We start from the raw sequence: 25,488 nt of genomic DNA on the forward strand, positions 1-25,488 counted from the left end.
AAAACGTGGAACAATATTTCAAGAGAAGCTGCTTGCTACGCGGCAATTATCTTCACGCCAGCAATCATGTTTACGGCGTTAGAAGAGAAATTATTAGTGCAGCGGACCCTTCCGGACGTTGTTGGCAGTTGTGTCACGCAAATGAAAAGCGTCGATTGCGACGTGCGGCTTCAACTAATCAAAATGATCTTTATTGCGTTCCCTTTCTCTGATTATTTCATTTTTTTATTAAAAAGTTGTTTATTACCCAAGACACACTGAAGGAGCACGCTGCACATGTAAGCCTCGATGCCTCAGATGGCATAAACAGGTGCGGCCCTGGATCTGTTTGTCAATAAGTCTGCGCATGCTTCCTGCACAGACGTCTTGTGCACCTGGCTGCGGCCATCATCGCATCCAAGCTGGATGCGACGATTTTGAATAATATCGAAAAAGAAGACACTATAAAATGAAGAGCGTGTTTAACTCGCCGCCCACACGGCCCGGATTCAGCGCTCCCGTTGCTCCTTCTCGTAAAACTCCCCAGGAAATCCTTAAAAGTTTATCTTCGGGAGCTTACCGGGGAGTTTCTGTAGCTGTTGTGGTGGGCCTACACGCAACACTACAGTTCCACTCTTTTTAGACCGAGATTCTATGTCGTTCTTTCGAGGCAGCATGCTTTCGCCCACCCACGCTCGGCACCGACTAATTAGTACCGCTCCGCGTCACAGGCGACGCCACTTTTGCAGCTCAAAGCTGCAGCGCACGAGCTCGGTACTCGTAACGAATAATTCTCGTATGAATTTAAAGAGAAAAAATGTATGCCCTTGTACAAACTGGAATGTATTGAAATATAGAAATATTCTTCAGTTCTAGAATTGAGCGTTTCACGACTCATACAAAAGAAAGTGAAGCGTCCACTGGATAAACTGGAAGTAAAGCGATGGAAATCTTACGTCAGTCACACTTGATCCCCGAAGATTGCTGTCGTACCTATGTGAACAATTAGGGCCCTACGTTCACGTCCGCATCAAAGCCAGCCCTTCCCTGCTCTGGCTCTCTGCCAACGCCGCTCACAGGTTGAAGTGCATGAAAAAGTTCTTTGCGTCGGTAGCTGTAGCCATGGTCATCACTGACAACGGAGCACTGAGTGACATACCTGAGTCCCGTGTACTAAAAATGAACGGCACATTTTAACTCGAAAAGGTCGATGCTGCACTGGTGACGTGTAGGTATTCTTCATCACCGGGACCAGATGGCAACAGGTACGCTGTCCTATGCCTCCATGGACATGACGCACGTGATGAGCGGCTCAAGTATCACAAAGAGTCATGGCGCAACGTGGTCATTCCTAAAGAATGTAAATCAAGCGGCTTGATCGCCATTTTGAAATCTGGCAAGTCCCCACTTGATTTATCACCATATCGTCCGACTGTGCTGTCAATCCGCATCAGTAAAGTTATGGAAAGACTGAGTCTTGTTCACTTGGAACGGTAGTTAGAACGATTCCATATCTATCTGAACGCCATGGCGGGGTTTTGTCGAGGTCGCTCATCCATCGACAACGTTATGGACCGCATTACCTGGGTTCAAGAACAAGAATACCCCAAGAAAATATAAATAGCATGTTTTATTGTTGTCAAAAGCGCATACAACAGTGCCGCCTATGTGGTCATACTTAACTCACCTGAGGCTGTGGGAGTTGGTGGCCAGATGTATCAATGAATTCGGAACTATTGGAGTGAGAGGTGCTTTTTCTTATTGACAGAAGCCGGCCTACATAGGAACATTACAACTGCCCTGGTGAGCTGCAGCGTGGGATGTTGAGCCCCATATTGTTCTACCTCGTTGTGGTAGGACTTGATTACTTGACGCGGACAGCTCGCCTCCCAATATATGCCGACGACATTTGCAGTCACCTCGGTGGTGACTCGCCCGGAGGCGCGGGCCAGGCTTCAGCCGGCCCAACCATGACGGCGTCTTATGTCTGAGAATAGGGCCTCACTGTGTCTGCGGAAAAGTACTCAATGGTTGGCTTTGCGAGCACTCAAATGTCATTATATTCCATTTAAATCTATGTTCAACCTGTATCCCATGTTAAGAAGCGTCGCTTTCTGGGTGTCCTCATTAAGCGCAACTTCTCGTCGAGCTCCAACTGCGTCTATCTGAAGGTGTTATACGGCATTGCTCAGGTGCTCTAGTTTCTCCGCGGGAAAACTTGTGGTACACGAGTTCCTCTAGGCTGCAGCTTTAGAGTATACTGTTCCTGGTACTTCTGCGTTGAAGTCTCGAAGTCTTGTCAAATACATGCAAAAGGAACATTCGCGCTCTGGCAAGCATGCAAGTTGAAGTCGTACGCATGTTTTTCGGTCTTCCTCAGTGTATCTGTAGACCAGCAACAATTATCTTCTAGAGAGACCATGAGATCCAGACACACGTAACTGTCGACTCTCTCAAAGCCCACATTCGCCAGCTGTCACGGACCCCCGACAATCACAAAGCCTCCCTGCCACAGCGACCTTTTCACGAGTGATAAGTGCTCATGAAGAGGTCATATCGCCAGCTCATACACCCGCAGTGAAGCCTTCGTCACGCCTTTGGTCCCTGTGACAACCTTAAACGAGCCTTGATATTCCAGGAATTAGAAAGAAGGCCAGTCATCAGTCCCGGGTTCTGAAGCTACCGACGCTGCTAATAAAATACAAGACAGATCATGATCGGACACACACACACACACACACACACACTACATGTATATATATATATATATATATATATATATATATATATATCGGCAGTTCAACCTCACCTACCTCCACAGTGGCCGCTTTTGTTATACCAGCGGAGAAGGTTATATTTAAATTGAAAGTGTCACACATGACTAAGATTACGTCGTCAGAAATCGCAGCCCTTCGCGCCGTTATGAACTATGGCACCGATGAGCCGGCATGAGCGTGGGTCATATTTTGTGACTATAAAGCAGCTCTTCACAGTCTCAACGCTGCTTAATATAACAGAGCAAACGAGGAGATGATACCCAACATTAAAGAAATACACCACATGCTCTGAAAACAGGGCTCAACATAACATTCCACTGGATTCTTTCTCCCTATGGCATCGTCGGCAAATATTTTGCTGACAGGGCTCCCCGGTCCGCCCCGGAAGGCACCCAGACGCGCCCAACACCCCGGTGAGGGCGGATGCTGCCATGGTACTTCGTCTGCTTGCACGCAAAAAGACACAAGTATTCTAGAGTTCTTCAAGTGCCTCTCATTGCCGACTGCATAAGTTGGACCTCTAGCTACAGCTATTACTCCCATCGAGCCTCTCCCACGGCGAAGCAGCGCTGCTGTGCAGCATGGTGTTGGTAGCGTTTACGAACACTTGCTCCCGTCTTATGGGAATGTCCGATAGCCCCACGTGTGACTCCTAGGCGTCAGGCAGCCATCGAGTACCTATTATGTGTCTGTCCCAGCTGCGACATCCAATGCCTCTCTCTACGGGCAACGGTATAGCGTACCTGGGACAGAAAGTGATTCGTGCGCTGGTACTGGTACTTGAAGCGCACCATCTTCAGTTACCGTTTATAGTGCTCCTGAATGCAAAAATATGTCTGAGTATTGTTAAGAACGGCCAGATGCAGTGCAAGTTTGCCAGCCATTTAGGCCAGCGGTAGCAACCTCATCTTGGAATTCCGCCGCCAACCTCTAGCCACGGCGTGACTAAATCGACATTGTGTCGGGAACAATACGCGCATCCTCCACTCTCCGTCGCTTCAGCTAGGATGCGTTCGATGAAGCAGGCTTTGTGCTGAAACCGCCGCCTACCTCTCGCCTCGTCGCCGTTGTGACGGAATGAGTTCGGCGGGCCAACTATTGTTACCAAACTCCCCAACGCGGACCTGATCTGCTACGGGTGCGCGAGTTGCCGCGGGAACGTCGTCTTGTACTCCTTCCCACGCACCGACCAAGACGCAAGACAATGTGCCAACCGGGACGCCTCCGAGTTCTACGAAATTCGTGTGGTGCCGGTTTCGGACCGGGAACACGTGTGTGTGTGCATGTGTGCGTGTAAACCGTCCTGCGGAGAGGCGGCTAGTTTGCGATGTCTAAACGAACGTTCGCATCACCTTGTATCGCGGGAAGACCGAGTGTTTAAAAACTGCTGTTGTGCGGATGCTCGACACTTTTTCTTAAGCAGTCATGTTGGACTGAGACTCTCTCTCAAGCAGTCATGTTAGACTGATGTACTTTCTCAAACAGTCATGTTAGACTGATATAAATACTGTAAATCATAGAGTTTCTAAATAAATACCTAGAGGGAAATGTGGCGCTAGTGTCTACGTGGGTTCTCATGAGCGCTGCCTCAACCTACATGGGAATGATGGGAAGTACAGGCTTCGGATTGACTTCGATCTTTAGACTAGTGACGTTTGCTTGTGGCGCAGTAAACAAAGCTATACTCAAATATTATCGCGTAAAATCTAATTTTATTTCTGTAGTATGTTATATAATGTACAAGACGCTACATAAACTTTGTATGACTTTGAGATGGAAGCATGGTTTACTATGGTTTGTCACCAGGACACACCAGGGTATGCATACTTGTGCGATTCTGTTCCCGATTTAACCACAAAGAATAATTATTTATTTATTTTTGCAACAGCAATAACAATCGTGCATGTACTTATATAAAAATGCTCATCAAGTATTTATGGAAATAAAAATGTTGTATTGTGGGAAAGTGTTGCGCCCTTGAGTAGAATGCTACAAGTGTCGTCTGCTACGAGGCCTGCTCGCTGCAAACGCGAGACTTTTCTCGCAGACGACAGGCACTTGCTAACTCTCTCTCGCTCTTTCGAAAGGCTGCGTCGGCTGTCACGATTGCTGAACGTCTTCACATACTTTTAAGCACATCTGCTGCAGTGCTACCTAGGACTCTAGTGGCCTCCTACCAATATGCTTCATCATCATCATCAGCCTGGTTATGCCCACTGCAGGGCAAAGGCCTCTCCCATACTTCTCCAACTACCCCGGTCATGTACTAATTGTGGCCATGTTTTCCCTGCAAACTTCTTAATCTCATCCGCCCACCTAACTTTCTGCCGCCCTCTGTTACGCTTTCCTTCCCTTGGAATCTATTCCGTAACTCTTAATGACCATCGGTTATCTTCCCTCCTCATTACGTGTCCTGCCCATGCCCATTTCTTTTTCTTGATTTCAACCAAGATATCATTAACTCGCGTTTGTTCCCTCACCCAATCTGCTCTTTTCTTGTCCTTTAACGTTATACCCATCATTCTTCTTTGCATAGCTCGTTGCGTCGTCCTCAATTTAAGTAGAACCCTTTTCGTAAGCCTCCAGGTTTCTGCCCCGTACGTGAGTACTGGTAAGACACAGCTGTTATAAACTTTTCTCTTGAGGGATAATGGCAACCTGCTGTTCATGATCTGAGAATGCCTGCCAAACGCACCCCAGCCCATTCTTATTCTTCTGATTATTTCAGTCTCATGATCCGGATCCGCAGTCACTACCTGTCCTAAGTAGATGTATTCCCTTACCACTTCCAGTGCCTCACTACCTATTGTAAACTGCGGTTCCCTTCCGAGACTGTTAAACATTACTTTAGTTTTCTGCAGATTAATCTTTAGACCCACCCTTCGGCTTTGCCTCTCCAGGTCAGTGAGCATGCATTGCAGTTGGTCCTCTGAGTTACTAAGCAAGGCAATATCATCAGCGAATCGCAAATTACTAAGGTATTCTCCATTAACTCTTATCCCCAATTCTTCCCAAAATGCTTCATCATATTGTATATTGACGTACCGCTTCCGAAGCGTTATGGCGTGGCTTTGCACTTACCCATTTTGCGACACTAGACTACAGCCAGGAAGCAGCAACATTTCCTACCACAAGTAAGTTTGTGTTCTCAAAGACCTAAAACACGCATTTCAATGAGCACATAAACGAGGAATGCATAATGAAGCCCTCAATAAAATTTGATTGTCAAGCCACTAGAAGTACAACTGTATATGTCTTGTATCAGTAGTGCCTTCTTTTTCCTATTCTGAAGTTTCATAAAGCACGTAACGGTACAGTGCCAACCTAACACACTTAACAAACCAAGGTCCAAACGCTCAAAACATGTTCTTTCAACGTTTACGATTCCGCCGCTTTGTCGTCAGGGCTTCGACGCCACACCGCGACACAAACATCGTCCCAGTCGCTGGCCCAGCGCGCTCTCGCCACTTCGAGCAACGTAACAAAGGCAGAAAGCTTTGCGTTGTACTGTCCCACTGCAGGTTACAGCAAGTGCGCTTGAAGCTAAACCAAAACTGCCAAAAAAATACTTGTAGACTAGTTCGCCAGTCAATAGAACGCCAATCCGAAGCCTGTACTTCCCATCATTCCCATGATGGTTGAACAATCGCAGCGCCAGATTTCCCTCTAGGTATACTAATATGAAACTCTATGCTGTAAATAAACCCATATTCCTCGTTCTCGATGAGAAGCAGTGCTTCCCTTCATCAACGCCCTCAGCGTGGACAAGTTGGACGACGGCATGGGCCAGCTACCTTCGAATTCATGCCGGACTCCAATCTTGACAACGGATCACGAGCGATGGGATTGAGCCCCCAATCCTGACAGTATGTGCAAGTGACGGCAAAGCGCATGGCCTTTCTTCTGTCCAACTACGTGGCATTTGCATATTTTTAATTTTCGACTCAAGGTAAGTGCGACACCTGGTATATAAACGCACACACGTTCTTTGTCTACTTCAGCCGTTTTGAGAATATCTATCTATCTATCTATCTATCTATCTATCTATCTATCTATCTATCTATCTATCTATCTATCTATCTATCTATCTATCTATCTATCTATCTATCTATCTATCTATCTATCTATCTATCTATCTATCTATCTATCTATCTATCTATCTATCTATCTATCTATCTATCTATCTATCTATCTATCTATCTATCTATCTATCTATCTATCTATCTATCTATCTATCTATCTATCTATCTATCTATCTATCTATCTATCTATCTATCTATCTATCTATCTATCTATCTATCTATCTATCTATCTATCTATCTATCTATCTATATATCTATCTATCTATCTATCTATCTATCTATCTATCTATCTATCTATCTATCTATCTATCTATCTATCTATCTATCTATCCTTAAGCTGACCCAGTGGCTGAAGTTGTCTACTTGCTTGGGCGAATAGCTATGTGCTCCTAGTCGTGATGCCATCGAGGTCGTTTCAGCGTCGTTATTCGAGTTTCGTGATCTTACTCTCGTCATATCATCGTCGTCACGCTTACTACCCCGTCCCAGTAGCCCACGTTGTCGATAGCATGGGCCACTGGGTGCGGGCTCGTGGTCCTAATCCCTTCGTTGTCACTGTATCATCTTCATTCCAGCTTTGTCATGCGTCTGTCCTCGTGTCGTCATCACAACATCGTTGTCATGCATTGCTTGCCAAAGCGTCAATGTGACGCCGCCGTGCTCACACAGTCGTCCTCATTCCGGCTCAGTGATCTTACTATCGTCATGCTATCATCTTGCGCGCCTTCCACTCCGACAAGCCAATGTCTGCATACGGCATATCAATCAATGGACTAATGATATCGTCCAGCAGACGTCACAGGTTCTTGGGGGTTGTGATTCACGGAGACCTGTCCTGGACTCCTCACGTGAACCACGTGAAAAAAAGTCTGGTTGCTATTTGTCATCTGCTCAGGCTCCTTGCAGGAAAGAACTGGGGGATGTCCACACAACCTACGTTTCAGCTGTACAGGGTGTTGTTTGTTAGGTTCCTTCGGTACAGCCTACCTGCTATATCCAACGCCTTGAAAACCAATTTGTGTACAATTTAGAGCATTCAAGCCCAAGCTCTGAGGATAGGCCTTGGATTACTACACAGTGCATCAACGGCTGAAACGATTGCCATTGCTCAGATGATTTAATCACAACGCAAATCGGCATCGAGACAAGGTGTGCACATGTCAGGCAGATTGCCCGGACCCTTTGCCACCCCCTCGCCGCACTCACCGAGGAGAGACCCATCACGTCATTCAGCACAACTGTCAGTGCATATCGTACCTCGCTTACATCGGGGTACACATGGTGGTGGTGGTGGTGGTGGTGAATTGTAGCAACAGGCGGGTTTAGCCTGGCGAACAAGGCCGGCAATTGCTCCGCCCGAGCGTCTCGCACAATACCGCTGAAGGGTTTCACCATATGTCCATCAAACCAGTCTCTCTTAAGAATTCGATGACGAGACGTGAAGTTTCTTTGCGGGCTATAACTGATCCCTCGGGAAATATAAGGTGTTGCAGGCGCGAATGCGGAAGGTCCTTGTTTTGCAGATTCTTCAGGAGAGTCTCTTTCATCTTGGAATTGCTGGCAGGACCACAAAAAGTGCTCAATGTCTCCTGTCTCGTTGCATGCCGTACACTTCGGAGAATTGATTCGCCCCGTTTTAAATAACCAGGCCGGTGTATTAGCAGATCCTGTCCTTATTCGATATAGGAGTGTGGCTTCCTCTCGGTGCAATCTCTTGGTTACGCAGGGCATATGCGGTGGAACCCAAAGCGACGCAAAGTGATTTCGGATGTCAGATTTTTGCACTTGATTACTCTTTGGAGCCTTGATTTTGGGAGGATGATAGAGCGCTGTGTATGCAAGCGCATCAGCTTTTTCGTTTCCTGAGATACCAATGTGGGAGGGAATCCACTGAAACTTTACTGTGAAGCCTTTGTTGTGGAGTTCTTTCACGATGGCTAGTGATTTGCGTGAGAACTTGAGGGATGGCAAACCACGGTATACTTGTTGTAATGCGGCCTTTGAGTCCGTAAGGACAACCACATTTTGCGGAGGCAAAGTCTTTAATTTGCGCAGAGCAGAAGCTATTGCTACGCCTTCCACAACTGTTGAGGAGGCTATACAGTCCAGACGGCCACACCACGTATATCTTAGAGAGGGAATATAGAATGCAGCTGCACAGCGGTCTTCGTCTACCTTGACAGAGCCATCTGTGTATACTTGTAGGTGATTCGGGTAGGTCGTGCTCAGGTGTTCCAGGACTAATGACTTGGCTTCTGCAGATGGAATGCAGCTCTTTGATTGCAATCGTGGTACACTTAAGTTGCATGTGATGTCCTCGAATGTCCAGGGTGGTTCTATCCTTTCTCTCTATCTCGAGCAGCGCAATCCTAATACGCGAAGCGTGTTCAATGCTGCATAAAAATGTGAGCGCGGCCTGTTACCTATACGTCGTAAGAGGGCTCTACCGGGCGTAGACTCACTTAATCGTAGTAGCTGGATCATCAGAACCTGGGAAGCCTGAAGTCGTAGAGGACGTGACTCAGCTTCGCAGAGCACTTTCTTGTTTGACGCTGGCTGAGGGACTCCAAGGCAAAGCCGGACACCTTTTCTGTGGATGGCTTCTAAGCGCTCGTATTGGCTGTCTGAGGGTGACATCAGAGGTAGCTGATACAGGATTCGACTGGTAACAAACGCTGTATGTAGCCGTAGCATCGACGTCGGGTGGTTGCCCCAGCGTATGCCAGCGACTCGCTTGAGCACATGTAGCCTGGGGGACGATGACGCCACAACGTGGTCAACACCGCGGCGCCAGAGTAGCCTGTGGTCTAAGGTAACGCCCGGGAATCGGACGTTGGTGGCTTGTCGAATCTGGTATCCTTCCAAATTCAGCGTCAAGCGTGTAGATTTTCTTTCCTGCGGCCAGGCCAATGTCTCCTCCATGGTGTTTGTGCCATCCTGAAGTACACCTCAGAATTCCAGGACATCAGAAAAAGTCAGATATACCACCGTCTGCACTATAAAAATTCAGTTTACTCCTGTTGTACGAGAGACACAGTAACATGGTACACATATATACTGATGGATCGACTACATCGATCAGTTCTGGCGGTGCTGTGTTTATACCGATGAGAGGAATAACACTGCGAATCAAGACGTCACATGATAGGATGTCTGCGGCTGCAGAACACACGGCTCTCCGCAGCACACTTGAATTTATTGACACAGATATTTCTCGGACTTGGGCGGTGTTTTCCAACTGGATAGCGGCTTCACAATGCATGCAGCCAGTTCTCCGACGTAAAGCTCACGAAGACCTCACATGCGAAATTGTCAAACTTCACCACTACGTCAAACAGAAAGGCCACGAAAATATTTTCCAATGGCTCTAATGTTATTGCGGGATCAGTGGAAATGATCAAGCCGACAAAGCTGCCCGACAGGCACACCGAGAACAACACAGAGTGCCCATACCTCTTTTCAGGACAGACGCTGCAAGGTAGCTTTGTCACCTGACACGCAAGCTCGCTTTAACAGAGTGGAACACTCCAAATATAAGGCGCACCAGGTTGCACGAATTGAACCCTTTACTCCACCCGGGCTTCAACGACGTGAGACATCGCTTCTATACCGGCTGTGGTTGGCAGTGGCTTTCACGAAGGCGTACACTACTTTGATTGCAATGACCGACCGAGCGGCGTGCGACATCTGCTGTGGCGAAGAGAACATCGAACATTTATTGTGCCACTGTCATAAATTTCCGTCGGAAAGACAAACAATATTTATTGCTTTAGTAAAGCAATGAACGGGACTAGTTGGTGGACGTTCATGATTATATTGCGTTTAGTGTTAGACTGACGGTACTAATGAACTAACAAAGTAACAAAACATATACCTACGTCACACACACCACCAATTCCTTTAATACTGTTAAAGAACACGCTTAATACAAGGTGATGGGGGTATGGGGTGATGGGATGGGATGATGCACCAGTCACGACAACAACGCCAACGATCTTCCTTACGCATCCTAAAGACCAGGGACGTTCTGCGGTAGGGATGAAGTTGACGTCGAAGATTGATTTGCCGATTAGGATCGCATAAGTGAGATCAATTGTTGCGGCCCAATGCTGATGCTGGTGAACGTGCTGTTTAAACTCAAAAGAACGACAAAGGTATCGCTCGAGAACCACGAGGCGGCGATTGCAATTTGGGACCCATTCAAAGAAAAACTTAAGAGCCTTGTTTGGGAAGCCCATGGGTCGAAAGGCAGCCACAACGAAAGAGTTATCCATCCGCGCTCAGACGTCCACCGAAACACGCATATTTTACATTCAGGATGTCTTGGCTCTTTGCCGTAATGTCGGCAGTGACATGACAGAGTCGGATGAGGCTGGTCACGTACTGAAGGGAATCGCAGACGACGCCTTCAACCTATTACTGTGCCGGTATTGCGTGACCGTCGACGATATTATTTAAGAATGTCGGCGTTTTGAGTACGGCAAAAGCCGGCGTAGTGCGAGAACATTTGCTTGGCCACTGAACCCCACTCCGACGTCATCATGTGAAGACGGACAGGTTCCTCGTCTGCAGTCGTCGCCACCGTCGGGAGGAGGAGGAGTAGATTTTAATGAAGAGAAACGAGGAGAGGTCGGCCTGAAGAGCGTGTCTCTAGCCTGCTACTCCTCACTGGGGAAAGGGGAAGTGGGAAATACAGGGAAAGGTAGGTGGCGGATGATTATGTTATGGTACAATGAGATACTATATACACGTTGTCCAATATGCGGATGCGCACTGTAGACGCAATACACGTAAGAGTAATCTTGTCCATACAAAAAGTAATCTTGTCACAAAAAGTTATTGCGCAAACACATTTCGCACTGACTGCACGTCTCACAGCTTCTAGAGGCGATCGTCTAAACCAGTCTCACTTAAAAAGTTCAAAAGTAATTTTATGGCACGTTGTGCACAGTGAACACTCCTCCACGCGCCCAAAAGCTTTTCTTCTGAAAAGGGGCGGGAGTCCAAGCTGTCAACTGTAGATTTGAGTGTTCTTCGTTCGGCCGCATACTGAGGGCACACGCAAAGTACGTGAGCTATTGTCTCGAGAGTGTGACAGACGCTACATTCAGGGTCCCGTGCTTGATCAATCTTGTGAAGGTATCGATGGGTGTATGCCACCCCCAGCCGTAATCGATGAATGAGTGTTTCCTGGCTTCTCCGCAACCGAAGTGGAAGCCGGAATTGTAATCCAGCGTCAAGTCTATGGAGGCGCTCTTGTCGATGTTCGGGGTTGTCCCAATGTCGCGCCGTAGAAGTTTTAAGGGAGGTATGGAGCAAGGCGTTAATGTCATACTGGGAAAAATGAATTTTTATAATAGTTCCGTCAGTGTGCGCTTTTTTTTTGCTTCCGCATCAGCCTGTTCGTTTCCAGTTATTCGGAACTTACACAAGTAATCCGTCGGGAAATTGAAGCAATTGCTCCTGCTCTTCCCAACACCGGCCACGGCGATTTTCGTGTGCCGACCGTTTCCCTGGTCCAGTCCATTGTGCGGGAGGAACTCGGCAACTTGGGTTTCACCGTCTGCACCATTGATCATTCTCGGACACTGATGTTCGCCCTAGGTCACCGCCTCGCCCAAGATCTCCACCCCAGGAACAACGGTTCTATGCTCACTCTCGGAATCCGACTGAAAGGCGGACGGCAGATGATCGGCCTATTTGTTTTAACTGCCGCCGTATCGGTACCGTCGAGCGCCGTTTCAACAAGCTTTGGGTGTCACCGTTCACCCGGGATGACACTACTAGCCGCACCGACAACTACCGCCGTTTTCAGCCCACTCAGCCATGCAACAGTGATCGCCACTTCCAGCCTCTTGAGCCGTACAATGTCGGTGCCACCTCTACGCCGCACAGCCGCTCTCCGCTGCCCCGAGGTCACCAGTCTCGTTCGCCGCCAGCGCGTCGTCCGTCGTCCGCCTCTACGACCACGCCCGACATTGCCTCTCAACTTATGACAGGGAAACTAAGGGATGCGGCTCTTAGAGGTGACTCTGCATCTCCGACCTCCACGTAAATCCTTTCCTCGGATAGCCGACACGATGAAACTCGATTGACGTTGACGTTGATGGACTAACTGGTCCCGAACTGGTCAATACTAGGGCACAAATATCCGTTGTAAGTAATGAACTTCGTCGCCACCTCAAGAAAGTACTTACTCCCGCAGCTACTGGTATTATTCGCGTGGCTCATGTATAAAGTCCCGCAGTCATCGGAATGTGCACAGCTCGTATCTCCATCGCCGGTCACCATATATTGGTTTTGTTTACTCTCATCGAGCAGTGCCCCAATGACGTCATTCTAGGACTCGAGTTCTTGTCGGCGCATGCCGCTTTAATTGACTGCGCAACCGGCACCCTTCAGATTAAGCTGCCTCAACTTGCTGATGTTCCGCCTTCATCGTCACCCTGCTTATGCTCTGGCGATTACGTTCGGTTGTCACCGCAAGCCACCACGTGTGTTGCCTTGCCGACTACACCGTCAGACCCCGACGGCGACTATGTAGTATCTCCACTAGTTGACGTGCTGTTGACCCGAAATATTACTGTGCCGCACACCCTCGTGACTGTTGTCTGCAACCACGTGCAGCTCCTGCTCCTCAACTTCTGCACTCGATCCAAGTTCTCCCGCAAGATATCTCAGTGGCCTATGTATTAGCGCTTGATGCATGTGACATGGCGGCATTAGACGCTAAAACTTGTTCGTCCTTTCTAGCAACCGGACCGGCCAGTCCCGTCCCCGACGAAATTACCAAGATTATTGACCCTGACCTTCAGACTTGCCAGGCCGCGGAACTCCACCACCTCCTAGCGTCCTACAGGTATATCTTCGACTTCGATGACCGCTCTCTAGGTCAAACGTTTCTCGTAAATCATCGAATACACACGGAAGATGCTACTCCTATCAGAGGGCGACCATATCGTGCGTCCCATTCCAAACGCCAGGTCATACAACGCAAGGACCCTGCTAGCCTCGCTGGCCATGACAATGATTCTTGTGTGCTCGCCATATCTGATTTACGCGACATCGGCACCGAACAGCGTCGGGATGAATCTCTAACATACGGCAGTATGTCCTACGCACTGAAGTTCTATACCGTCGCAACATGAAGCCTGACGGACCGGAATCTTTCATAGTGATTTCTCGACAGCGGCGCACCGACATCTACACAATGCTCCAGCCACGGAACACCGCGGCGTCTCATGCACGCACGACCGCGTGCGAGAGGGGTTCTTTTAGACTGGCTTGTACGGTTCTGTGTGCCGATACATTGCTGTCTGCGGGCGCTGTCAACGGTGCAAACGTTTTGCTCTCCCACAAGCTGGCCTGCTTCAACCCGTCGACATTCAATCGGAGCCCTTTTTTCGCGTCCGCCTTGACTTGCTCGAGCCTTTCCCTGCGTCCGTATCCTACTACAAACTGATTGCCCTCGCAACTGACTATACGACCAGATATGCCATCACGCGCGCCATGCCCAGTAGCTGCGCTACAGACGTTGCAGACTTTCTGCTCAATGACGTCATCGTTCGACACGGGGCCCCGCGCCAGCTTCTTGCGGATTGTGGCCGCTGTTTTCCAGCAAAGGTTATTGACGAAATTCTTCGTGGCTCCTCTAATGAACGTCGCCTTATGACAGCCTCGGACCAACAGTCTTACCGAGGGCCTCAATCGAACTCTCATGCATATGCTGCCTATGTACGTCTCTACTGATTATCGCGATTGGAACACCACCCTACCCTACGTTACTTTCGCCTACAACTCCTCCCGGCATAACACCGCCAGCTATTCGCCGTTCTTTCTCTAGTACGGCCGCAACCATTCGCTGCCCATCGAGAAGCCCACCGTACAAACCGCATATGCTCAGGACGTTATCTCTCGAGCCAGAATAGCTCGCCAGGTCGCTCACACTAGGCTATGTGCGTAGCAGGCCTCCCAAAAGAGCGCTATGATAACCGGAACCGCAACGTCGAGTACTCTCCTGAATCTCTGGCCCTACTCTGGACGCCGTCTCGACGCTAAGACCTTTGCGAGAAGCTCCTCCCTCGCTACACCGGACCACAATCTCCGCAATCTCCACTACGTTGACTACCTTATAACTCCGTTCCCACATCGCGCGTTTTCTTTTTTACGTCTACTACTGATGCTGTCCATGTGCGGCGGCTAAAGCCCTACTTCTGTTACAAGGCATCTTGTATGAGCATGCCGTTTATGGACCGCTTTGCACCACTAAAAGAAGAAGACGGGACGTGCCGCGTGAGATTCTGTCAGCCATTGTGCGGTAGGAGCAGCCTGTAACTATCGTAATATACGGTTTCGTCTCTTCCCCGTGTACTCGTGAATCCCCGTAGCAATATTCTAATCATACTGTCGTCATTCAATCGTGATTATGCCGCTCTTGTCATGCCGCTATCGTGAGACCGTCCCTATCATGCATCTGTTGTCAGACCATCGTTGTTTTACCGTTGGGGTCGTGCCATCGTCTCACACTAGCTCCGTCAACCGATTCTCGACATAGCGACGTGGTCACGCGGTCGTCGTCGTACAGGCGCTTCACGATATAGTAATCGTTAGGCGTTTGATATTATATGTTCGTCGTCATTCTATTAACCTCATGCCGACGTCCATTATCCTCACGCCATCGTCGTCATTGCGTCGCAGTCATGCAATCGTCGTCGTGCATTCTTTGTTACACCGTCATCATGACGCCGTCTTGGTCGTTGCATTGTCGTCACTGCAACTTCGACATCATGCCATCGTCGTGAGCCTTCGTCCTGAAAGAGCCGTCGTGATATCTTGTCATCATGCCATAGTCGTCACGCTGTCGTTTCACCGTAGTTATCACTTCAGTAACATCATCCCGTTGTCGTCATACCACCTTCGTCGATCCATCGACGTGATACCTTGTTCGTCATTTTATGGTAAATATGATGTCATTAAATCGTGATTATGCCACCATGTCGTGTCTTTGCCCTCATTGCATCGTTGTCAGACATACGCTATCATGCATCTGTTGTCATGCAGTCGTCGTCATGCTATCTTCTTCATACAGTCGTCATCACGTCACTGTACTCATATCGTCGTCCACACATTGCTGTCGTTGCATCATCTCATAATTTATTAAGAGGTATCTCATTGTTATGCCGTCGCTGTTATACCGGTTTCGTTCTTAAATCGTTGTCATTACTCCTTCGTCCTTTCGTCGTCACTGCGTCGGCGTCATACGGTCGTCGCAAGGGACGCCATGTTCATGGGCGACATTGACAAGCAAGTGCCATTACAATGTGCGATGATATCAGAGTATGTGGCAAATAGCCAAGTCAGCGAAAGTCCCTGAATACCATTACGCCTGGTAAATAAACATGGTTTCAGGATTACGTGATATCGCTATATTGCTTGAACGCTATTCGCGTCATCGTCAGTAGGCATTGCACTGTGAAGTTAGTTCTGCCGTATTTTTACAGCAATGATGTATACCTCTAAACCACAATGCACCTGTTGTGTCCGTGGGCAAAAAATGTGGGCCGGTCCCCGAGGTAGTGCAATACCGTGTCGACCCGCGCCAGAAGTGAAGCAGGCGTGAAGCACTCCACCCCTAATAATATTAATATTTGAAAAACATCGACTATAATTGCTAAACGGTCAAGGTGAGTGTCGAACGTTGGCGAGAAGACGATGACGTCGTCGAGGCAGCAGAGACATGTGGACCTTTTAATACCCTGGAGCAAGGAGTCCTGCATATGCTCAAAGGCGGCCGGAGCGTTGCATAATTCGAAGGGCATCACTTTAAGTTAGTATTGGCTATCGGGTGTTATGAACGCAGTCTTTTCTCTGTCGATATCGTCAACAGCAATATGCCAGTATCCAGAACGAAGATTAGTAGAATAGAAATAGCTGGAACCGGGGAGGCAGTCAAGGGCGTCGTCTATACGTGGGAGCAGGTAGACGCGTATTAGTAATTTTGTTCAGATGACGGTAGTCTACACAGAAGCGGTACATGCCGTCCTTCTTAACCAACACTACAAGTGACGCCCACGGACTCGAAGAATGCTCGATAATGTTTTTTTGAGCATTTTTCAAACTTCAATTTGAATTACTTCACGTTCCGGCACAGGAACTCAATATGGTCGTCAGTGGAAAGGCGTAGCATCGCCAGCATGAATGCAATGCCTGACGGTGAGCATCTGGCCTAAAGAGCGATCACCCAAGTTGAAACTGTCATGGTAGGACGATAATCTTTTCACATCACATCACTTTATGTTCCTTACAGACCCATTTTGCAAAGGTGTTCAGCCTGCGCAGAGGACAGGTACGGCGCAACCATTTTCCTGATGCTGGGTTTGGCGCCCGAGGCTGGCGTGAGGGGTTAGCTAAGCTCGGATGGATCGTCGGTTGATAAAGCCGCCACTTGATGGTCGCCGAGCGAATCAATGTTGGCAAGGGAAATACTTAGCGGTAGAATTTTCTTTGCCAGTCCATAGTTGAAAATAGGCATGCAAGTCCGGTCAGCAGTAATAGCAAGAACATTGTGAGGCAGGGTGCCGTCGTAATGTAGGGGAATGTCAGGCAGACAAGTGATGAGGTGCTTACCATCAAGTCGGGAAGGCAACAGTTCAATACGGGCTAATGACTTTGGTGGCAGGTGAATGAAGCCGGTGGGGCGTAAGCAGCACGGGGTAGCGTCAAATGGCTCTGCAAGAATTGGCAACTCAAGGTGAAGGGTCCTGGCAGAAAGGTCAATCAGAACCGAATGCGCGAAAAGAAAATCGAGTCCGAGAATTAGGCCATGGGGGCAATGAGCAATCATGGTGAAGAAGACAGGTCTGTGGCGGCTGGCCATGCTGACACGCGCAGTACACATGCCGACGATAAGTAAAGTACCGCCATCCGCAACGCGGACGACGCGTGCCGACGCAGAGGTGAGGAACTTTCTCAGTCGTCGTTGGAAGGCAGCACTGATAATAGAAAGAAGGACTCCTGTATCGATGACTGCAGTGATATAGCCGCCGAGGCGAACGTCTAGAGCGTTTTGATTCGTAGCTAGCGTGAGCAGAGGATTTGGGGGCTGAATCAACAGCGCAGCTTCACTTTCAGAAACTGCAGTGTCTGGTTTTCCGGTTGCGTGCGGGCGGCGATAAGCGGCGGAGAGAAGCGACGGTATTGAGGCGAACGAGACTGACGGCGTCGAGGTGACGGCGAGCGGCTGTAGCGAAGGTTGGGAGCAGGGGCATCAGCGGCAGTCGGTTCATGGCGGGTGGCATAGGGAACAGAAAGTCCAAAGGTGCGAGAATAAGCAGCGGCGTATGTCCGAGGAGGTGGTGGCCATCGGTTGCGGCAGTGACGAGCGACGTGACCGATACGACAGCAGTTGAAGCAGATAGGATTGTCATCAACAATACGCTATTAGGACGGTTTGTGATATGTGTCGGAAAAGGACTGCCGAAGACAACGATGGCAAGGAGGGCCGCGATAGAACTGGGGAATGCTGGGTTGAGTCGACGAACACACGAAGTTGAGACCAATGTTCTCAAATTGTGGTATGACAACGGCCTGAATCATCGCAATTGTGCTTGCAGGCAGATCGGGAAGCGTAGCGGAGAAGGTTTGCGAACAGGCGGCCTCGAGCTTGCGCTGAAGAAAGCGAGTTACATCGTCACAGGTAGTGGGATGACGTGGGCAGCCCTCACGTGTCGACGTAGCAGCAGCACTGGATAGCCGAAGGATGTGGTGTTTGATACGGCGACTCTTAGCTTGTTCAAGGCGACGGCATTCTTTTATAATGGCGTCGATAGTCGAAACGTTGTCGAAAACAAGCAAATTTGAAGCATCGTCCGCTATTGCTTTTAGTCTACAAGACTAAACGACGTGGTGTCGTGAGCTTTGCGGCAATGAGTCGAGACGTCTTGGTTGTATGAAACGTACGCTCTGTAGATGTCTGAACACGAGTCGCAAGAGCCTTCCTTCCGGCAACCTTGCGCGCAAAGGGTTCGTCGGACAGTTCGCGTACCTTTTTATTCACCTTGTCCCAGCTCGTTATCTTGTCTTCATACGTTTTGAGCCACACGTGTGGAGTGCCGCTGAGATAAAAGATGAAATCGGCGAACATAATTGTTGGGTCCAACCTGTAATTAGCACTGACGCGTTCATAGAGCTTGATCCATTCATCGACATAGTGTCCCTCCAGGCCAGAGAGCACACAAGGGTCGCGATGGTGGACAACCGTGACGATTTGAGCGGCCTCACGAGAAGCATCCGTCTTGAGGCGGTCTCTTCACCGGGAGGTTGATGCTGGGCGTCGGCGGCGACGAAGGCGCTTCACCTAGGCTCCGCCAATGATCGTCTCTAATTGCGGTCATTCAACCCGGATCTCGCAAATTACCATCGTCTCCGTGAAGATCAGCGGCACAAGTGGACACCACTTTCATCAAGGTGGGCCCATTTTTGACGAATTACTGAGTGCTCGAAGATTTCGCCGACTGCCGCGCCGCTAGGCCTAACGGCGGTGCGGCGTCCGCCAGTCCCGACCGGAGATTGCCCGGCAATGGCGGCTCCGAAGACTGTGGCTGGCTACGATCCTGCTTCTATGCAAGTCGTACGCATGGATACTGCTCAACTCGAGGACTTTCCAGCATCCGAAGAAGAATATTTGGACGACATGGTGCGCATATGGCGACGCAAGCAGAAGCCTCACGTTCCCAAAGTCGCCGGTGCCGCCAAGCAGCAACAGACGCCGGCTCGCTCCGCGCATGCTGCGCACGGGGACGCGACTAGCGCGACCTTGAAAGGTGGAGCCCGCAAGCCCCAATGGCGGCCGCAGCAAACGCCGCGCTTTGGCCGCGACGAACTCATCGTGGTGCTCAAGCCATGCACAACATTGGATCTGAAGGCGTCCTTCGTTCCAGGCCAAGCCGGAGTTGCGGTGCGCAACCTCATACGTGACTGTGGAGAGGTGTACCTCTCTGTATGGCCTGTGTGGGATCAAAATGTGTTAGTGTGTGGACTGAACTCAGTGCCCGCCGCCGAGAGGCTCCTCGGGGACGTCATGCTGGTGGTCGGAGACCGCCAGCTCCCATTCCGTGGACACGCCAAAGCCTCGGGTGACGCCTGCAAGGGGGTCATCAACATTGACCCTAAGGTTACATCGGTCTCCCTCAAGCAAAAGCTGAGGTGGAGGCACGGCGAGATTCTCTCCGTGAGGAAACTGGGCGTCTCTAACGTCGCAGTGGTCACGTTCGAAGGGAAGAGGGTGCTCCGTCAAATCTACTGCAGCGACCAGGGCATCCTTGTCAGACAGAAGACGATCCCCGCCTGTGACTGCTGTGGCACGGTGGGGCACCGGGCTGACGTCTGCCCGCGTCCACAGTCACGACGCTGCGGCCGCTGTGGCTCTTAAGTGGCTACCAGTTCCGAGGGCCCTGCTGAACATGAGTGCACCCCTCGTTGCCTCATCCGCGGGGGCAACCACCTCACCGGTGCTGCCGGCTGTATCGGCAAGTACCGGAAGCCTATCAAACCGAGGACTCCACCTACCAACGCCAGGCGGAGGTCGGCTCCCAAGCAGGCTCCGCCCACCAATGTCAACAACAGGAAATCTACCACTACGACGGGCAAGTCCGGACAAGTCAAGACGAACGCGAAATACGGGACCAGGACGAAGGCGCCGACTTTCAACGCTGGGGATTTCCCGTCCCTGGAAAACGCCCAAACCAAGGTGAGCGGTTGGGTTAGGGCTGTCTCCGGGCCTCCCTCCCCCTTCCCAATAAAAGCCGTACTGCAGCGGCAAAATGCTGAACTCAGGCGCCAGACCGAAATTCTAGCTAACAAAATACAAGAGCTAGAGACAAAATTGGCCAGACTCACGGAGCCTCGGGCACAGGACGGGACTTCGGAGCCCATGCAACAAGCTGAGGTGGGAGAACAAGATGACAGGGCCACGGTCACGTCAGGACTATCTAGCGTGTCGCAGTGCTCGGGCAGCACAACAGTCGAGTGCATGCCCATTATGGAGCACCATTTGGAAAATTTAGAACGCACAATTGCGGACATGCCAGGTAAAATTTTAGCAGACATCAGGGCTTCCTTCCGGGAACTCAGGGAACAACAGGTCCCGCACATTGTGCAGAGCATAACTCCAGCCGTGATTGACACTGTCCTGTACATAGTACAGGAACGGGCTAGCGTCCAATTTAGGAACAGTCGCTCTCGCTCTCGTTCCCCGCGACCGGATTCGCGTAGGCGAAAGGTGGCCACTCGTCAGACCATAGGCTCCCAGGAACACAGTCCGGCTGCCGCCTCCCCGGAGATGGTGGTGCCTCTGCCTGAGGTGCCATTGCCTTCGGGGAGTGGGCATGCCCCTCACAATTAAAAACAACCTTCACTATGGCTATCCGACCCCAGCGGAAAGCCCATAATAAAGCCGTAGAAGAGAAATTCGAGATCATACAGTGAAACTGCAGGGGTTTTCGGAGCTCGAAGGAATGGTCGCACCTCCAGCTCTACCTGCAGTCCCTCGGTTCCGTGCTGGCGGTCCTGGCTCTACAGGAACCCGGCGCGGAAGCTAAATTCACTGGGTATAGCTCGTTTCAGGGATGTCCTACACGTGCATCCTGGTGAACAAGGTGTACACCGCAGTCCCGGTCGATCTCGACTTGGAGATTGAACTGGAATACACCATAGTCAAGGTCCTGCCACTTAAGCGCCATTACCCGTCAATACATATTCTTAATGTTTACTGCCCCCCGCACAAGCAGCGCGTAACTTTCAACGAAATCTTCTACCGCGCGCTCAAATCGGCTGACAAGGAACCTCTCGTGATTGTTGGGGACTTCAACGCTCCCAGCTTTCATTGGGGATACCGCTTTGAGAAGGCCAGAGGAGGCAAACTGGCGGAGTTAATATCCACACTTCGTCTCACGCTGCTCACGGATCCGGCATGGCCCACACACGTGGGCAATTCGGTAACGCGTGACACATGCCCTGACCTATCTCTCGCTAAGAACGCTAAAGATACCGACTGGGAGAACCTGGGGGAATGTCTTGGTAGTGATCACTGCCTTCTCCGGATCATTCTCCTGGCGAAGGCGGCTCGGAAAAAGTGGGGCAAAGCCAAATTGACCGATTGGCATAAGTTCAAAATGCAGGACGTACCTGCCGTGTTCTTTTCCAGCGGTTACGCTGAGTGGGCAAATCAATTACACACAATACAGCAACAACACGTTACGACGGTTCAGACTTCCGAAGACATCCCCGCAGTGGACAGCCACCTAATGCACCTGTGGGAGGCGCACCGAAGCCTTACCAAACGGTGGAAGAAGCAAAAGCTGAATCGGAAGCTTAAGGCTCGCCTTACCGAACTCACGGAGCAAGCCGCAGCGTATGCTGCCCAGCTCACTGACTCAAATTGAATGGAAAAGTGCAATTTGGCAGCGCGTCGAATGAGCTCGAGAGGGACGTGGCGTCTCTTTCGCAGCCTCATTGATACCCACTCAGACGAGAGGGGAGACGCAACGACAACTTCTGCGGGCTTTGCACGGGTACCAAGGCACGACAGCTCAACTCGCGGACACGCTATGCGACAGGTATCTCTGTCGCATAGAGGACCCGATTGAGCCCGAGTACGAGTACGCGGGCAAGCCTAATCCAGATCCTGATGCCCCTTTTACATTCCACGACCTTAGGGCGGCTTTAGTTATGATGCGCGGAGGTACGGCTCCGGGCCGCGATCGCATAACAGTGAAACTATTGGCGAATCTTCCGGACTCGGCCTGCCTTCACTTGCTAGAGTACATTAATCAGATCTGGGACGGGCGTCCACTCCCTCCCGATTGGAAGACCTCCTTGATCACTTTCATCCCTAAGCCAGGCAAGACCGTAAGTACCGACAACCTAAGGCCCATCTCACTGACTTCGTGTGCGTGCAAACTTATGAAGAAGATGGTTCGGGATCGCCTCTCTCCGTACATGGAGGCTAAGGGCCTCTTTGCAGACACTATGTTTGGTTTCCGACCGCATATGTCTGCACAGGACGTCCTCCTCCAACTACATCGCGACATAATACGGCCCACGGCCATGCGCCACAACGACAAGGCCATCCTTGCCCTCGATCATAGGGGGGCCTTTGACAACGTTCGTCACAGCAGCATCCTGGCAAACCTGAGGACCACGTTTTTGCGGGCACAAGGCATTCGCCTACGTGAGAGATTTCCTCTCGAAGCGTCAGGCCCTCCTCAAGATCGAGGATGAGGAATATGGCCCGTACACCATGGGCACACGGGACGCTCCCCAAGGAGCGGTCTTGTCGCCCCTCCTTTTCAACATTGTCATGATGCAGCTTCCACAACAATTGGCCCGGGTGGAAGGCATCCAACACGCACTTTACGCGGATGACATAACAATTTAGACTACCGAAGGGAGCGTTGGGGAAATGGAGGAATGCCTCCAGCGGGCCGCCTCCATCGTCGATAGTTATACTATCCACTGTGGTCTCCAATGCGCTCCTGCGAAATCGGAACTTCTTCACATCAGAACCAATCCGAAAGACAACACGAGTTCGCGTCTCTTTCTGATGGGAGGTCCTAATAGAGAGGTCGAGGAGATAAGGATCCTGGGTCTGTTCATCCATCACAGACGCAGCCCGGAATCCACTATCGACAAACTTAAACGCGTAGGCGAACAGGTCGGACGTATGATCCACCGCGTTTCCAACAAACGCGGCGGGTTGCGGGACAGGGACGCGTTTCGGCTCGCCCATGCCTTCGTAACCAGAAGGATCCTATACTCCGTACCCTACCTTCGAACTACAAAGAAACACGGTGAACACATCGACGCCATCATAAGGAAGGTTACAAAGCGAGCTTTGGACCTCCCGGTGGCTACCTGCAACGCTAAGTTGTTGGCTCTAGGTGTGCTTAACTACTACCAGGAGTTGAAGGAGGCTCACCTTGTGAACCAATACACGCGACTCTTGCAGACGGTGTCCGGGCGTCACCTGCTAGACTGCTTGCACATACAACACGAGTGCATTCCAGAGGAGACATGCTGGCTTCCGGAGCTCTGGAGTCACAACCTCTGGTTTCCTCCACTCCCTCGCAGCATGGACACGCAGACAAATGAAGGCAGACAAAAGGCGCGCGCTCGGGCTCTCGAACACCAATATGGATTAAAGCAGGGTGTATACTACGTTAATATGGCAGGGCCGTCACCCACTGGATTTACACGGCTGCCGTAGTTCACCAGGACCAAAGAGTTAACGGACTTTCCTACCGCGCTTTCAACTCCGCGCAGGCCGAGGAGGTTGCTATAGCACTTGCCGCCTCGGACCCGAATTCGAAGGTAATCATCACAGATTCGAGCAGAGCCTGTGAGCACTACCTGGCGGGCGAGGTATAACCTTTAGCCTACCGCATTTTAAAGCGAGCCGTGAGGGAGCCGGACCGCTCACCCAAACGCATTATTTGGACTCCGGCTCACCAGGGCCTTAGAGGTAACGAGGCTGCGGCCGCGGTCGCCCGAGCGCTTAACCACCGGGCACCTCAACCAGACTTTTCCGGCTCAGAGATTAGACACCCGCTTCTGCGGTTCAGGGAAATTCTGGCAGACTATTGCGAACGTCATCGGCTTTTCCCGGTCCCTGCTGAGGTCCTGAGTAAGGCCGATGAACGAACCCTGCGGCGCCTGCAGACAAACACCCTGTTGTGTCCTGCAATAGCGAAACATTTTGACCCAAAAGTTGATGGGCGATGCCCTCACTGTGGGGAAGTCTCCGATAACTTTCACGTGGTGTGGGCATGTCAGATGAATCCGTCCCTTCCCCCCAACCCTTCCCCCACTAGAGAGGCATGGGAGGCAGCCCTACTCAATTGCTCGGCGCTGGATTCTCAAAGGGCTCTAGTCCAACGGGCGCGGGTAGCAGCTTCGTCCAGTGGGGTCCCAGACTAAGGACTCCACCTATGTAAAGGGCCATTTTTGGCCTGCAAGCTCTCAACCTGTTGAATAAACGTTTTTCATCATCATCATCATCATCATCATCATCATCATCATTCACCGGGACGCATGTGACCAGCTCGATGTGCCGACCCCTGCGGAGCTCCGTGGTGAGGACGGCGATCGCAAATCTCCACTAAAATGCTACGCGTGAAAAGAATGAGGTAACAGAGTCTATTTACATGGTATTTACACTGCAGCCGGATCGCTAGGCAGACACTCGCTGGCGCCGAAAGCCCCGACACTTCATCGTCTTTCTCACGGCGACTCGTCTCATGAGCCACTCTCGAGGGTATTGCAATATCGAAATAGAGTAAACCATATATACAAATCAAGATGTCTATGTAGTTCTTGTGTTGGCCCATCAATAATAAAAAGGTGAGCGTGCGCTGATCCCTGAGATAGTGTAACGCCGGGCCGACCCGCGGCAGAGGTGAAGCAAGCTTCAAGCACTCTGCCCCTACTACTGCTAATAATAATTGTAGTAATAACGGTAATAATAATAATAAGAGTCAGTGAAAGATATAAATAAAGAAGCATTGTTTCAATCTCGATGGGTATACTGGAATCGTTTCTGAAGATCACTTTCAGTCACGAGCAGGAGGCATTGCCAGAAACCGAAAGAACGAAAC

The 25,488-nt window shown here is 50.4% G+C and overlaps 1 long non-coding RNA gene and 1 pseudogene across 4 annotated transcripts in view; one reads left to right on the plus strand and one right to left on the minus strand.

The window, feature by feature from the left end:
- LOC126526304 (uncharacterized) overlaps positions 1–25,488 on the minus strand; it is a 159,643-nt gene that overhangs the window by 16,642 nt on the left and 117,513 nt on the right. The window lies entirely within an intron of this gene.
- On the plus strand, positions 21,463–24,811 carry LOC126528628 (uncharacterized; annotated as a pseudogene).

The sequence above is a fragment of the Dermacentor andersoni genome, chromosome 8, assembly GCF_023375885.2.
Source record: "Dermacentor andersoni chromosome 8, qqDerAnde1_hic_scaffold, whole genome shotgun sequence".
Classification (NCBI taxonomy): Eukaryota; Metazoa; Arthropoda; class Arachnida; order Ixodida; family Ixodidae; genus Dermacentor; species Dermacentor andersoni.